The following is a 15,499-nucleotide window of genomic DNA, read 5'->3' on the forward strand; positions in this document are numbered from 1 at the left end:
GCTTGGTGCATTTGGGCAGCACCAAATTCTCCATCACGTGGTTGCAAGGCAGATGCTTTTCCCACTGAACCATCACTGGTCTCCCCTCACAGTACCTTTTAAATTGCTCTGCAAATATTCGATGCTGTTGTTTGACGTTGGACTTACTCGCAATACAAAGTCAGCTTTCTCTGTACAGATGCTCAACTAATTTCCATTATGCCGTATCCTGTGTATACCTCTGGAAATTACTTAGTGTAGCCTCTGATCATCCTAAACTTTAGGAATCCTGCACCACCACTGGGTAGAAAACACTTGTTCAGGAAGGTAAGGGTGATGGAAAATGAAGTGGAGCCAGTAAAATAGAATTCTGACCTTGGTTCCAGAGCGCCAAACCTGTAGTAAGGTTAGGGAATCCTCAAATTTAAGTCACCTTCGCTCTACATCTTCCAGATCTAGGTGTCTAGGAATCCAATATTGGGTTCCCAAAACCCTGTCACGCAAGGACACAAACTTCCTTCAAGCTGGGAGCCCTCCACCTTCTCCACAGCACCCCTCGCCCCCAACCCCCTGCACCCCGACCCCAGACCTCTCCCCGCCACATTTCTGGTTACAGCCAGCTTCAATTCGCATGATCTGTGCGCGGTGGTAAAGGACGAGTGACGGATGAATACACCTCCAGAAAGGAGCAGGTTCAGGGCGACGATAATCTTGCAGTTCAAGGGCCTTCGGAGACGTCGGAATTCTCCCCTTTCTCATCATTCAGAGAGGAATCGTCCCTCATTCCCTTCTTCTTAGGCTCGCCCAGCATTTCTTCTCCGTTTCCCACTTCCAAACTCCACTGGGAGACACGGAAAACAGGACAGAGACCGGGGTACAAAGAAGTTTCTTAAAACAGCGCCTATTCTTGGGTTCTTTCCCGGCGTCCCCTTTAAGGCGCCTGAACCACCTGGTTCTCCTTCGGCCACTGGCTGTCCTTCCTGCCCATCATTTTACCTTGCAGAATACTTCCTGTTCCTTCAACCCAACTTGCACACCTCCGCCCCACGGCCCTCCTCATTGGGCCGCCCCAAGCCCTGTTCCCGGCCAGGCTTTTCCCTCCGCCTCCTCCCGCCCCCCGGCCTAGCGCCCGGGCCGTTCCGGGCTCTGATTGGGCGTGACGGCACCCTCTCCGGAACCGGATTGGTCGGCTGGTGGGCGGGGGCGGGCGCGCCCGGCAGCCGGGGTAGGCTGTCCGCGAGCCGAGCGGCGGCCGCGGGAGGGGCGGGGAGGGGCGGGGGGAGGGGGGCTGGGAAAGTTGAGGCCGCGCTGCCGCCGCCGGGTCTCCGGCCTCGAGGGCTCGGGCTCGCAGCGGCGGCGGTGGCCGCGCCGAGAGGCGGCGGGGGCGGGGGGAGAGGAGGGCCCGGGCCCGCGCTCCCCCAGCCCCAGAGCGGCGGGCCGCGGGCGGATCGGGCCCCCCGGGGGGTCGGACACCCCTGCTGCAGCCGCCCGGGGCGGGGGGGATCATGACCCCGGCGGGGGTCGCCGCCACCGCCGCCGCCGCCGCGGCCGAGACCGCGCAGCCCGCGGGTGAGTGAGTGCGGGAGGGGGGCGGCTGACAGCCGGGGCTGGGGGCGGGGGCCGGGGCTGCGGGGGCGGCTCCGGGGGGCGGCTCCGGGCTCTGCTCCACCCACCCCGTCCTTTCTCCCCGCGGCTGCGCGCGGCGCGTCTCCGGATCGCGGGGGGGGGGGGGGGGGCGGGGGGGGGTCGTTCCCGGGCCGAGCCCGGCGGGGCGCGCAGCCTCCTGCCCCCGGGCGCCCGGGCCCCCCGCACGCACCCCCAGGGGCCACCCCCGGCGGGGGCCGAGCCCTTGCGGGGGCGCGCGCCCTGCCCGGCTCCCCAGGTGCGCGCGCGGCGGGTCGCGTCAAGGACGGGGCAGCCAGGTGCTGACCGGATGCCCGCTGCCCGCCTGCTGCCCCTTTTCCTGTCTCCTCCTCCGTTCTTTGCCTGGCATCGTCGATTGCCTCGGGACCCCGCTCGGCTTTGCAAACTCTCACCCTTGGGTCGCAGAGTTTCGACTGGCGGCTGTTGGGTTGCGTTAAGCCTTTTCTTTATTTCTCCCCCAGACCCCACTTCTGAATAGGAGGGCTACAGCGAGGGGTCAGCGAAGTCCCGAAAGCTAGCTCTGGTCTTCCTTAAGGGGGAAAAAAAACCCTTGACCTTGTTCCTTGTTCGTTGTTTTACCTTTTGACTTTGACGCTCCTTCCCCCTCTCCGCACCCCCGTGGTTACCCTTGTTGGTTGTTGGAATCTATTCGCTAAATCGAAAAATGTGAGACGCATCAACCTGCAGAAACAAGGCATCAGCTCTCAACTTTTGTTCTCCAGACCTTCCGCCCACCCCCACCCCCCTGGTTTATAGGCTTTGGAAACTGACTGTGTGGCTGACTTAAGTTTGCTTTCGAGAAGGCAATTGCTTACCTATTAAGGACAGATTTCTTGCACACACACACACACCCGTGAGTGACATGGATCCGTAGGCATATTTGAACATTTGCTCTTTATTAAAAACAGCAAGCCAACACACTTTAGCCTGCTTGTGGAAGGATCAACAGGCTGTCAGATTTACCCCACGGTAATGTCGCTTTGCTCTCATGCAGGCTACTCGTTTAATATCCAGTTGTATGGGATAATTTGTTTCCCTTTGTGAAGTGCTTGAAGGCGTTTGTTACAAAATAACCCCCAATGATCCTCGGAATGGTACAACGTCTTCATTTCAACAAGAATGATATTCAACCTCATCTTCTGCTCAAATCAGAGCAATATAACTTCTGTACGTGTAGTATTAGATTCCGTTTAAAAGAGAAGTTTTGGGGCCTGGAGAGATAGTCCAGCGAATAAGGCTTTTGCCTTGCACGTAGCAACCCCGGGTTCAGTCCCTAACACCCTGTTCCCTCCGAGCACCTGAGTAGTGATTTAGTAGTGATTCCTGAGTGCAGAGCCAGAAGTAAGCCCTGAGCACAGCTGGATGTGCCCCCCTTCACCCCCACTCAAAATTTGTAAAATCTAGACTGTGATGCAGCCTAAAATATGCCTTAGTATAAAAAGACTTTATTACAGACGTCTAAAGGAAAAGTAGGAGGGAAATAATTACTCTCTAGGTTAGTTGTTTTTGAGACATTCTGGAAATGAAATTCTGAAGTTACGGAATATGCAGTGGGGGGAGGGCTGGTCATGTAAGAGAACTTAAGGGGCTCTTCAGAGCTTAGCCTTATCAAGGGGAGAAGTTTCTGTAGGTAACCAGCAACTCAAAATTAATTGCTATAAGCAGGAACTTAGAGCAGGCTTTTTGCTTTGCTTTTTTGTTTGTTTGTATTTGTGGCCATAACAACCTGTGCAGGACTTACTCTTAGCTTACTGATCAGGGATCATTCCTGATGGGCTTGGGGATCCCGGTTGGCTGCATGCAAGCCAAGTGACCCACCATCTGTACCATGGTTCCTGCCCCTCAAACTTGGTTCTTAACCACCTTTGTCTTGCCTTGTCTTTTAATACCCCCCCCCCCCCAAGTGTTTCTCAGTCAGAACTGTACTTTTGTTTCACTTTATCTGTTGTTGTTTGGGGGCCTTTTGCTTCACTTCTAACACTGCTCCGGCTACTTCTAGTTCTGTGCTGGGGAGTTGTATCCAGCAATGTTTGGGGGTCCATGCAGTTCTAGGATTGAAACTGGGCATGCCTCATGTTTAGCATGGGCTCCAGCCCTTTGAGCTGCTTTGTTGGGTCTTTCTGCCCAGCTTTCAGGGTAAGAAGCACTGAGTGCAGAGCAATATCCAAACTAGTGTTGTGGAGTCCTAGACAGTACAGGGAATAAGGCCCTGAGCTTGCTTCTGGCCAGATGAAGTTCTGAGTACTGCCTGGAGTGGCCCAAATCACCTCCTCAAAACAAAAAAGTTAGACTCGTGTTCCAGGCTCTTCTAAATCAAACCTTCACTTCTGTGTTCAGCTTTTCCAGTTGCTTCCCAGTGTGAGCTTTCACACCTCCTGGTCTCACTGGAAAGCAGTGTAGATCTTGGTTGTTAACAGTATTCGTCTTTCTCAGCGTATAAGTACCCCTTCCCTCGGACCCCTCACCCCACCAGGTATTTCCAATTTTTGGAGAGGCTCACCTGATAGCTAGCTCTCTTTAACTTTTAGTAACTGGTTATTTTTGAAGTTTAATGTCACATATTGTTTAAAAGATTTATTTTAAACATGTTTCAAATGTCACATATTATTTAAAAAATTTTGTTATGTGGTAGTTGAACACCGTATATGTATGTGTGTTTTTTAATTCTCAAACTTAATGATGAGTTTTCTTTTGACTCTTATGTAATTATTTGCCTTAAGTTGGATTGGTTTGCTTTTGGACCGTTCCAAAACTTAAAACTTTATTTTCAGGGTTTAGTTCCATCTAGATGTTTGGACGTAGTCTCTTATTCATATTTTAACATGAACTGATGTATGGATAACAGTTTCTTTCATATCTTTTCCAATTTTCTTTTATTCACGGGTTATTTTCTCTTCTGTGGCCCCATAACAGGCGGGTAATTTATTTCTGTGTTAATACTAGTTACATTGTCATATGTTTATACTTATCTGCCTTTGCCAGACCCTTACCTTCAGATCATTTGTGTTGAACACTCTCCAAAGTAGGATTCACCTTGTTTTCTTATATACCATTGCATGGTGGCATAAACCCCACCAATACTGAAACTATGTTCTCTTCATCTTTGTCACTGTCACTGTCACTGTCCTCCCATTGTTCATCGATTTGCTCGAGCAGGCCCAGTGACATTGTGAGACTTGTTACTGTGTTTGGCATATCGAATACGTCACAGGTAGCTTGCCAGGCTTTGCCGTGTGGGCGAGATACTCTTGGTAGCTTGCTAGGCTCTCTGAGAGGGGAAGAGGAATCGAACTTGGGTTGGCCGTGTCATTTTTTAAATTTGTGTGTTTTCCGAAGTCCGGCAGTGCTCTATCTCTCCCACCGCCTGCATTCCGTAGCCTTGAGCCGTTTCCCCCACCCCGGGGAGGTCAGTGGCGATGGGCAGGCGAAGAAAGGAAACGAGGGCCACGCTGGTTGGTATCAATTGTGGTTTATTCCAATCTTCACTCCCCTTCTACTTCTCTCTCTCAAGCCTGAGCCCCTCTCACTTCTGACTCTGCCCTCTGGAGCCTGAGCTGGACCCAGAGTCTGAGCCTGAGCCTCAGGCTCCGCCTCCTCTCAGCCCTTACAGTCTTAGTTTATGTAGCAGTCACATAGGGTGGTGACACAAAGGTGGATTGAACATTAACAAATCAACAAAGAGAGGTAAGACCAGTCCTCAAGGAGATTAACTCAAGGATAAAATCTCATCTAAAGAGATTATTCCAAATTACTAGGAGATCTGCTCAAGGGTGGGATCCCTTTTCTCAAGGGTGTGTTCTTTCCTCAGCTAGTAATCTACTTAAAGAGTTGTAGTAAATCTACTTCCAGTATTTCTAGCAATGTCATTCTGTATGAGCACAGTAAGAGATATAAACTTATGGTTTGGTTCTTCCTGAGGACAGCTCACTATATATTCCACAGTCCTCAGGCCAGGTTAGTCTTCCTAACCCCAGAAGGGTCCTAGTCTCGTCGTTACTTACTTTTGGATCATGACAGCATTTGTCCATGATCATGTCCTCAACATAGTTTAGTATCCTGGCGCTTTGGCCTGGCCCATTTCCATGCCAGGGTAGCTCACAGCTTGCCCTGTGTTCATTCAGTTCCTCATCAGGACCCTGCTTTTGGGGTGCTAGGAACTAAGAGCAACTGAGTCAAGAAAGCAGATACCCAGGAGTTAATATTATTCGGAGTCAATCAACTCCCAAGCATAATGTTAACTGTCTTCCTGTGTCCATATAGAAAGGACTTTGCTTTAAGGTAAACTCTGCAAAAGGCATAATTTACAATACAAGTTCAGAGTTCTTAGAAGGATCTGATCCTACAAGCCAACAGAATCTGATTAGGGAGAAAAGGTGATTAGCCGATTGGGGAGGAGAGCACAGAGAAGAGTTTACAGATAAATACAGAGGAAAGGAAGTGACTTGGGAGCACTGTGTTGGGTATAACATGATAAACCTAAGCTCCTTGTGGCAAGGGAGAAAGGGCAAACCCATGTTATTCTACATAAATTTATTTTTATAAGGTTTTTCACAGTATTATATTTAATATTCCAACACCAACACCATCCCACCACCATTACACCTTCCCACCACCACATTTTGAATGTTTCCATCCCGATTTCCGAAGCCTACCCCCAAAGCGGGACCTGAAGAGTTTATTTTGTATTGCTTATTATGAACAATCTGCTAAAAATGCTCCAGAAGTTATCCTTAGAGGAAAGTGTGTGAAGATTGTTGTAGTTCACCCTGGAGCCATTAAACCCTTGTCCTGTACGTCCGTGATGTAGAGTATGATACAGCACTCAAGGAATTCTAAACTTTTAAATATGGTGATACATCTGAGGTGAGTTTGATATTTTTCTCAATGCATGTGACTTTGGGGTCTGGAGGCGTCTCTGTGGTGTGTCGCTCTACGTTGCTCTCTTCTGAGAGATTTATTTGTGAGTCTCTGGATCATGGCCGTTAATGAGCTTATGTGGCGCCAGAGCAGTTCTTGGGGGTGACTCCTAGGCTACTGGAAGCATAGGGAGATGGGGGGAGGTCACTCATCCCCAGCTCTGAGAGAGCCTGGAGATTTCAGTCACAAATCTTCCATACCTGGGTTTTCCAGCATATTCACTCATGAATGAGGTTGTCAGAGCCTGTGCAGATTGGCCATGAGTATGGTGGCGATTGATTTCTGGAGGTTTTTGCCTGCTTGGATTCTGTTGGGGTGGGTGGGAGAACCCACCTATCCCTCTCTGGGTTGCCCTTGATGAAACAGCCTGGTGCGGGGTCTGGAGGTATCTCTATGGTGTGTTGCTTGTGTTGCTCTCTTCTGAGAGATCTATTTCGGAGTCTCCATCTTTATATTTCTATCACTGAACATAGTGTTTTTCATTAGTAGGCACTTAGTAACTGTTGAATGAATAAATGACTGCTATGTTCTATATTATTAAAGGTAACCGTATACCATATATAACTGTATTATGAACAGTATTGAACTGCATAAGTCCAGTTATATGTGGATTTTTTCCCAACACCCTCCTCCACCTCCTTCTTAATTTTCATGATAAACTTATCATGAAGATGGTGAGGGTGAAGACCTTTGATGATTCATTTAAAGTTTTATTTGGGGAGGGGGGCATGATTTGGCACACCTGGTGGTATTCCTGGGCTACTTCCAGTTCACTTCTTGCAAGTCATTCTCTCTGGTGCTCAGTGGATCTTGCAATACTGGGGATTGAATCTGGATCACCTACATGCAAAAAGCATGTACTCAGCCTTTTGTTCTATATCTCTGGTTCTTATAATTTTTAGGGGGTGGGTTGGATGGGGGAGCAGGTGGAGACCACACTTGGCTGTGCTCAGAAATTGCTCCTGCCTTTGTATTCTAGGATCACTCCTGTCAGGACTTAGAGACCAGATGTGTTGCTGGAGATCAAACCTGGCCAGCTGTATGCTAAGTACAGAGCCTTATCTGCTATTATTCCAGCCCCTTCTAAGATTTTGATAGTAATTTCTTTACCTTTATTATAAAAGCATATAGTACACATAACGTTCACAGTGGGCTGGAGCCATAGCACAGCGGGTAGGGCGTTTGCCTTGCACGCTGCCAACATGGCTGACCTGAGTTCGATTCCTCCGCCCCTCTCGGAGAGCCCGGCAAGGTACTGAGAGTATCTTGCCCGCATGGCAAAGACTGGCAAGCTACCTGTGATGTATACAATATGCCAAACACAGTAACAAGTCTCACAATATTACTGGGCCCGCTCAAGCAAACCGATGAACAATGGGAAGACAGTGACAGTGAATGTTCACAGTATGTGTTAAACTATCAGTCAGACTTCCAGTCAATAGTAGGCAACTAGTAGATTTTGGGATCAGAATTATATGTAGATTTTTGAATTCATGAGGTTTGCCCCCAATCTCTGTATTGTGCATGGATCAAGTAAACATCTTTAGTGTAGTTTGATTTGGCATTAATTGATTATACTAGTAAATATCTTTATGTCCCATATTCCTCTACAGATTGTTAAGGATTAGTAAAAACTTGAGCAATTATAGTGTGACAGACTCCTTAAAATGTAATTTTCTTTCCAATATGCACAGGCACACCTTGAGTCATTCAGAACTCTAGAGGTTGACTCTTATTATCCGTAAAGTATGTCTGGAACTCTTGCTAAGAAAAAGGCTATTAACTGTCCGATAGAGTAATTTTTCTTCTTCTCATTAAATTTTCCATATGGGTACAATTGCAGTACTTCAGAAGGCCAGATCTTTTAATTAGATTGGTAGGGCATGATAAGTTGCTTCTATTAATGTGCTAATACTGTGTTTTAATTCAGTTCATCAAGTATTTATTGAGTGCTTACCATATGCCCAGCACTCTTAGGTACTAGGAATACAGAAGTAAATTGTGTAGAATCAGCTTTTAAGAAGTCTTTAGTTTATTAGGAGGACTGAAGAACAAATGTATCAAATAACTAAAGGACTCAACACAGTTGTTCAATGCTGATACATTATATTTATTACCCAGATCTGTGGTTAAATGTCATGGAAAAATAAGAAAGACTTGATAATCTTTTGGTAGATATTTATTATTCTTTCATTGTTATTGTTATTGTTAGTTATTGAGGTTATTGTTAATTATTGAGGTTACAGATATGAAAGATGTGTTTTCTTTTTTTTTTTTTTTAAGTTTTGAACAATTTTTATTACTTTTTTTTTTTTTTATATTTTTTTTCCCCTTTATTTTATTTTATTTTTTTTAAAGTTGTAGATTTACAATTTTTTGTGCTTTGGTTTCAATTATACAATGATCAGATACCCATCCCTCCACCAGTGCCCATTTTCCACCACCATGGATAATATCCCTCCCACCCCCATCCCCCCATCCCCCCGTCTCTGTGGCAGGGCAATCCCCTGTGTTCTCTCTCTCCTTTTGGGTGTTGTGGTCTGCAAAAGAGGCATTGAGTGGCAAACATATTCAGTCCATAGTCTACTTTCGACATGCATCTCCCCTCCTGGGAGGATCCTCCAAACATCCTTTATTTGGTGCTCCCTTCTCTATCTGAATAGCCCTTTCCTCTAGGATACCCGGCTGGCCTCTAAGTTATGGAGTAATCCTCCTGGTGCTGATCTCAGCTATTCTTGGGTATTAATCTCATACTTTGTTACTTTATATCCCCCAGATGAATGCAATCTTTCTATGTCTATCCCTCTCTTTCTGACTCATTTCGCTTAGCATGATACTTTCCATATTGTACCACTTGTATGTAAATTTCATGACTTCATCTTTTCTAAGAGCTACATAGTACTCCATTGTGTAGATGTACCAAAGTTTCTTTAACCAGTCATCTGTTCTTGGGCATTCAGGTTTCTTCCAGTTTCTGGCTATTGTAAAGAGTGCTGCAATGAACAAACAAGTGCAGATGTCACTTCGACTATACATTTTTGCCTCTCTGGGATATATTCCCAGGAGTGGTATTGCTGGGTCAAATGGGAGCTCAATTTCTAATTTTTTGAGAATCGTCCATACTGTTTTCCAGAAGGGCTGAACCAGTGGACATTCCCACCAACAGTGAAGGAGTGTCCCTTTCTCGCCACATCCACGCCAGCATCGGTTGCTTTTGTTCTTTTGAATGTGGGCCAGTCTCTGAGGTGTGAGATGGTATCTCATTGTGGTTTTGATCTGCATCTCCCTGATGATTAATGATGTAGAGCATTTTCTCATGTGCTTTTTTGCCATTCGGATTTCTTCTTTGAGAAAGTTTCTGTTCATTTCATTGCCCCATTTTTGGATGGGGTTGGATGTTTTCTTCTTGTGGAGTTTAACCAGTATTTTGTATATCCTGGATATCAACCCCTTGTCAGATGTGTATTCGGTGAATATCCTTTCCCATTCTGTAGACTGTCTTTGTATTTTGGTCACTGTTTCTTTGGAAGTGCAGAAGCTTCTTAGTTTAAGATAGTCCCATTTATCTATCTCTGTTTTCACTTGCTCGGCCAGTGGCGTGGCATCTTTGAAGATACCATTAGCTTCAATGTCATGGAGGGTTTTGCCAACTTTGTCTTCAATGTACCTTATGGTTTCTGGTCTGATGTTGAGGTCTTTAATCCATTTTGATCTTACTTTTGTACATGGTGTTAGGCAGTGTTCTGAGCCTATTTTTTTGCATGTAGCCGTCCAGTGATGCCAACACAATTTATTAAAGAGGCTTTCCTTACTCCACTTCACATTACTTGCACCTTTATCAAAGATTAGATGAGCATATGATTGAGGAGAAATGTCAGTGTATTCAACCCTGTTCCATTGGTCTGCAGTTCTGCCTTTGTTCCAGTACCATGCTGTTTTAATTATTACTGCTTTGTAGTACAGTTTGAAGTTCGGGAGGTTGATTCCTCCCATTTTCTTTTTCCCAAGAATAGCTTTAGCTATTCGTGGGGGCTTATTGTTCCATATAAATTTCAAGAGTGTTTGCTCCATTTCTTTGAAGAATGTCATGGGTATCCTTATAGGGATTGCATTGAATTTATACAATGCTTTTGGTAGTATTGCCATTTTGACAATGTTAAGTCTCCCGACCCATGAGCAGGGGATATCTTTCCATTTCCTCATGTCCTCTTTTATTTCCTGAAGTAGCGTTTTGTAGTTTTCTTTGTACAGGTCCTTTACTTCCTTAGTTAAGCTGATTCCTAGGTACTTGATTTTCTGGGGCACAATTGTGAATGGGATTGTTTTTTTCATGTTGCTTTCTTCTCTCTCACTGTTTGCGTATAGGAAAGCCATGGACTTTTGGGTATTGATTTTATAACCTGCAACTTTACTATACGAGTCTATTGTTTCTAAGAGTTTTTTGGTGGAAGTTATTGGGTTCTCTAAGTAGAGTATCATATCATCTGCGAATAGTGAGAGCTTGATTTCTTCCTTTCCTACCTGAATGCCCTTAATAGAAAGATGTGTTTTCTACCATTAAAAGTTTATAGTCTAGGATACAGAGTGATAGTACTATGAGTAGGGTGCTCACCTTACACACAGTCAATGAGATTCAATTCCTGGCACATCATATGGTCCCCCAAGCCCTCCCAGGCGTGATCCCTGAGCACAGAGACAGGAGTGAGCACTGAGCACCACTGGGTGTGTCCCTCCCCATACCCCCCAAAAAACTCAAACAAAATTAAAGCTTATGGTCTAAGACCAGAGAGATGGTACAGAGATTAAGTCACTTGCCTCGGACCAGTGAGGTAGTATAGCAGGGAAACATTTCTCTTGCATATGGCCAGCCCTGGTTCGATCCCCAGCACCACATGTAGTCCCCTGAGGCCCACCAGACATGATCCTTGAGCACAGAGTCAAGAGTAAGCTCTGAACACTGCCTGGTATAGCTCCCCCCAAATGTGTTTGCCTTTCACACAGCCAACCCCCATTTAATCTCTGGCATCGCATGTAGTCCCTCAAACACCACCAGGAGTGACCACTGAGTACTGCCAGGTATCTGTCCCCACCACCTGCCCCCCACACTAATAAGATAAAAGCTTTCAGTCTAGTGGGAAAAGGCAGTAAGCACTTTGAGTATGTGTCATGTTAAGGTATTGTTTCAAGATGTTTTCAGCCAAACTCCAGAAATAAGAATAAAATTCTAAAGGGATCATTAGTTTTCAGTTAGAAAGTTTTCATGAACATCCCACATTATAAGCATGGAAATGGGAGGTTCATTTGTTTTTATTGAATCACCATGAGATACACAGTTACAGAGTTGCTCATGATTTGGTTTCAGTCATACAATGTTCCATCACCTGTCTCTTCACCAGTGTACATTTCCCGCCACTAATGTCCTCAGTTTCCCTCCAGCCCTCCACTCCCCCCTCCCCCCCCCACCATCCTACCTCTATGGCAGGCACTTTTCTTCTTTCTCTCTATCTTTTTCTGAGAGAGGACATTTCTTAACTAAAGGACTACAAGTAGATTGATCAATAGAAAGTAATATGCTAAAAACATGGACTTTGGAGCAAAGACACATGTGGTTTGCAAATAATTCATTCCTCAGCAGCCTGAGCCTTGGCAGTTTGCTTAGCAGTAATCTTCTCTGCTGACGAGGTATTTCAGGAATTGTCCAATTCCCAACTGCTTCCTGTAACTTCCTTCTTTATTGTCTTTTGCCTGCATGAGGAGCCCAGGATATCTTTACCTCCCGGTTCATGGAGTTATCGTTTGGTCTCCTGGCCAGTGTATAAGCTGCTCTGATTTCTTCAACATTAAGAACCACAGTGACTTGCAGTATTGATGCTAAAAGGTTATCAAGAATATCCCTTGGGGTCAGAGTGATAGTATAGCAGGTAGGGCGTTTGCTTTGCACGTGGCCGACCCGGGTTTGATCCCTGGCCTCCCATTTGGTCCCCTGAGCACCTCTAGGAGAAATTTCTGAATTCAGAGCCAGGAGTAACTCCTGAGCAATGTTGGGTGTGACCCAAAAAGCAAAAAATGAATAAATAAATAAAGAATATCCCTTTACCTACTTGTAACACACTCAGATCTTGTCCAGTTTGATGCTTCCCAGCTATTATTGTCATAGCAGTCTCTTCTCTATCTAATCTACCCTCTGTACCACACACACACTTGTGGTTGTTTCCAGCCATTGACCAGTCCTCCTAGCTTCTGTTTTTCCTGACCATTATTAGTCATATATATATTAATATGTGTGTGTGTGTGTGTGTGTGTGTGTGTGTGTGTGTGTACACTACAGAGACAGAGAGAGAAGAAAAGCGCCCACCATAGAGGCAGGCAGTGGGTGGTCATGGGGGGGGGCACGGGTGGAGGGGTCGATGTTGGAACATTGTATAACTGAAATCTAATCATGAACAGCTTTGTAAAGGTCTATCGGTGATTCAGTAGAAGAGTAAGAAAAAAAAAGTCACAATGAAGGGACAGGGGGAAGAACATTCTGGTTTAACTTTGAGAGGTACAGCTACTTACACTACTCCACTGACATCAGTTTGTCTTTGACGGCGAGTAACAGAAATTGCTTGCTAACATAAGCAGGAAAAGGGGCTTTAGGAATAAATACTGGGCGAAGAGTGCAAGAAGGCAGAATGAATGATGGAATGTTGGGAAGGCCAGAAAGCAGCTGTGTCGCGGGTCACATGAGACCTGGGCTGTCTTGGCGGCAGCCAGCTTCTCTCCTCGCTCAGTCTTGTCGCTCAGCTCTGTGCCTACCTCATGAGGTGAGCTTATGTCTAAGGGCCCTGTCAGACTGCAGAAATGAGTCCGAGAAGCTCCCATGAAAATGTGAGGTATTGTTGCCAGAAGGCCAAAAGCAACAGGTATTTTTTCTGTAGAAAATTTTCCATTGTCATTGGATTTGACAATGTAGAGATATTTTTGGTGGGATTGACATAGGAGTTTTACCAGTAAAAACTTAGTGACAGGAAGTTGAAGAGTGAATGGGGAATGATGAAGAAAGAACTGTGAGTAAAAACTGCTGGTTTACAAAACTTGGTGGTTGTGAGAAAGAAGATGCAGAGCTGGGAAAATTTCATTTTGTTCTTTCAATGGGAAAATAATTAGTAAGGATATATTTGAATGGAAAAGCACGACTGGGGAAGGAGAGCTGAATGATATATAAAATAAAAGATGCATTGTAGGAAAATTTTGAAGAAGTAGGAATGTTGGGATCCAGAATAACCATAGGAAGGGCTTAGTGTTGGAAATTTTCAGGAAGGCTCGCTAGAGAAGCATAGACTTGCACTGGACTTTTTAAAGTTTATAGGATTTGGATAAGCAGAGCAAAATGGAAAGGGCATTTTAGTGGAGGAAAAGCACAGATTTAGCAAAAAAAAAAAATTCTGCTAGCTAATGAGGACCACAGAAAATAATTGGAGCACAGGGAATGATCTGAATTGGAGAGCAGGGAAGCACAGATAACACAGTGAACTAGATTGCCCTGTGCCTGCTGTGTGCATTGGACTAGGTGAGGTGGATGAGCTAACCACCTAGGGAGTGTGAGGTAGAGGACTGCAAGCAAGGGCCCAAGAGTTTGGCTTTGGTAAGGTGAGTAGTGGAAAATAGTACTACAGATTCTGGTGCAGGAGAGGCAGATGTTGAAACCGTGAATTGGCAGGATTAGGAGTATTCAAACAAACTGACAAAAAGGGAAAGTTTGGGTCGAAGGAAATTATTAAAGGCCTGATGTATATAAATGTGGCCATAGCAAATAGGAAAGGCTGCAATATGGACAGAATTTGTGGGATTTAATAAGAAGTTTTGAAGGTTGTTTTTGGGTCTAGAGTTGGTTAAAGTCTTACTGTCTGAGAAAATGGAGAAATTGGAAAGAAGATCTCTCAAGAGTCTAGGCAATACCTTAAATGATCTTGTTAATTAGATTTGAAGTGAAATGTTCTGTAGAGAGCTTTGCCTATCTAAGATTGGGAGCTAGGTCAGAGTTGAAAGGTAGCTTTATTACATGGGCTTTTATACTGAAACAATTTGAAACTTTGTAGAGAAAAAGCAAATAGAAAAAGGAGCCTTGAGAGTCACAGTGAAAGACAAGGATTTGCATTAGCGAAAGATGTCACATAACCAGGAAAAGGAAGATAACCAACCTGGAAGAGATCATTGCAAGAAAAGGAGATCAGCATTCTCAAATGCTTCAAAAAGGAGGATAACAGAGAAAAGACCTTTGGTCTGTGAAAATTGTGAAAAATAGCTCCTGACCACACAGAAAGTTTCTTCAGGCACAATCTAACTTGTCAATAAAAGGTGACATGCCTCATAATAATATTAGGGAAGAAATGGCATGGCATGATTGAAAAGCCAAGTACATTATGTTTAATATGGGAAAGTCTTTATATCCTGGAAGCAACCAGCTAGCTAGTAAATGTCACCTTTGAGATTTGATCCTAGGTCTAATATCAAAAATTATTCCATTATATCACCCATTCATCAATGAAGGCTATGTGGACTGAAGAGGCTTTCTATTAGTGGTTTTAGTGGCTCTACGTCAGAATCCCTTTAGGGCATCTAAACAATTCCTCACGCTATCCCAGTCATTCATTTTTTCATCGGTGTATGTATTGATTATTATATTAGTCAAGGTTCTCTAGAGAAAAATAACACTATGTACAGGTATACAGGAAGGGGTGTATTCTAGTTCTGGAACCATCTGCAGCCCTAATTGGGGTATGTAATTCCTTTCTTTAACCTTATGGTTCCCTCCTCCCTCTCCATCTCTTATATTTCCTAAATAAAACTATTTTACTTTTTTAAAAAAAGACACAAAAATACAGAAAGGTAGATTTATTGTGAGGGATTCTTTCATGTGATCACGGAGGCTAATGAGTCCTATAATCTGTTATCTGTAAATTAGAGGCCCAGAAAA

General features: G+C 44.8%; 1 protein-coding gene across 2 annotated transcripts in view; it reads left to right on the plus strand.

Moving 5' to 3' along the window:
• The first annotated feature begins 1,289 nt into the window (after nucleotides 1-1,289).
• USF3 (upstream transcription factor family member 3) overlaps nucleotides 1,290-15,499 on the plus strand; it is a 63,634-nt gene continuing 49,424 nt past the window's right edge. For both annotated transcript variants that reach the window (XM_056109212.1, XM_056109213.1), the window contains exon 1: nucleotides 1,290-1,548. The gene's annotated coding sequence lies outside the window, so the exon portion shown is untranslated. The remainder of the gene's footprint in view (nucleotides 1,549-15,499) is intronic.

This window comes from Sorex fumeus, unplaced genomic scaffold (genome assembly GCF_029834395.1).
Source record: "Sorex fumeus unplaced genomic scaffold, SorFum_2.1 ptg000265l, whole genome shotgun sequence".
Classification (NCBI taxonomy): Eukaryota; Metazoa; Chordata; class Mammalia; order Eulipotyphla; family Soricidae; genus Sorex; species Sorex fumeus.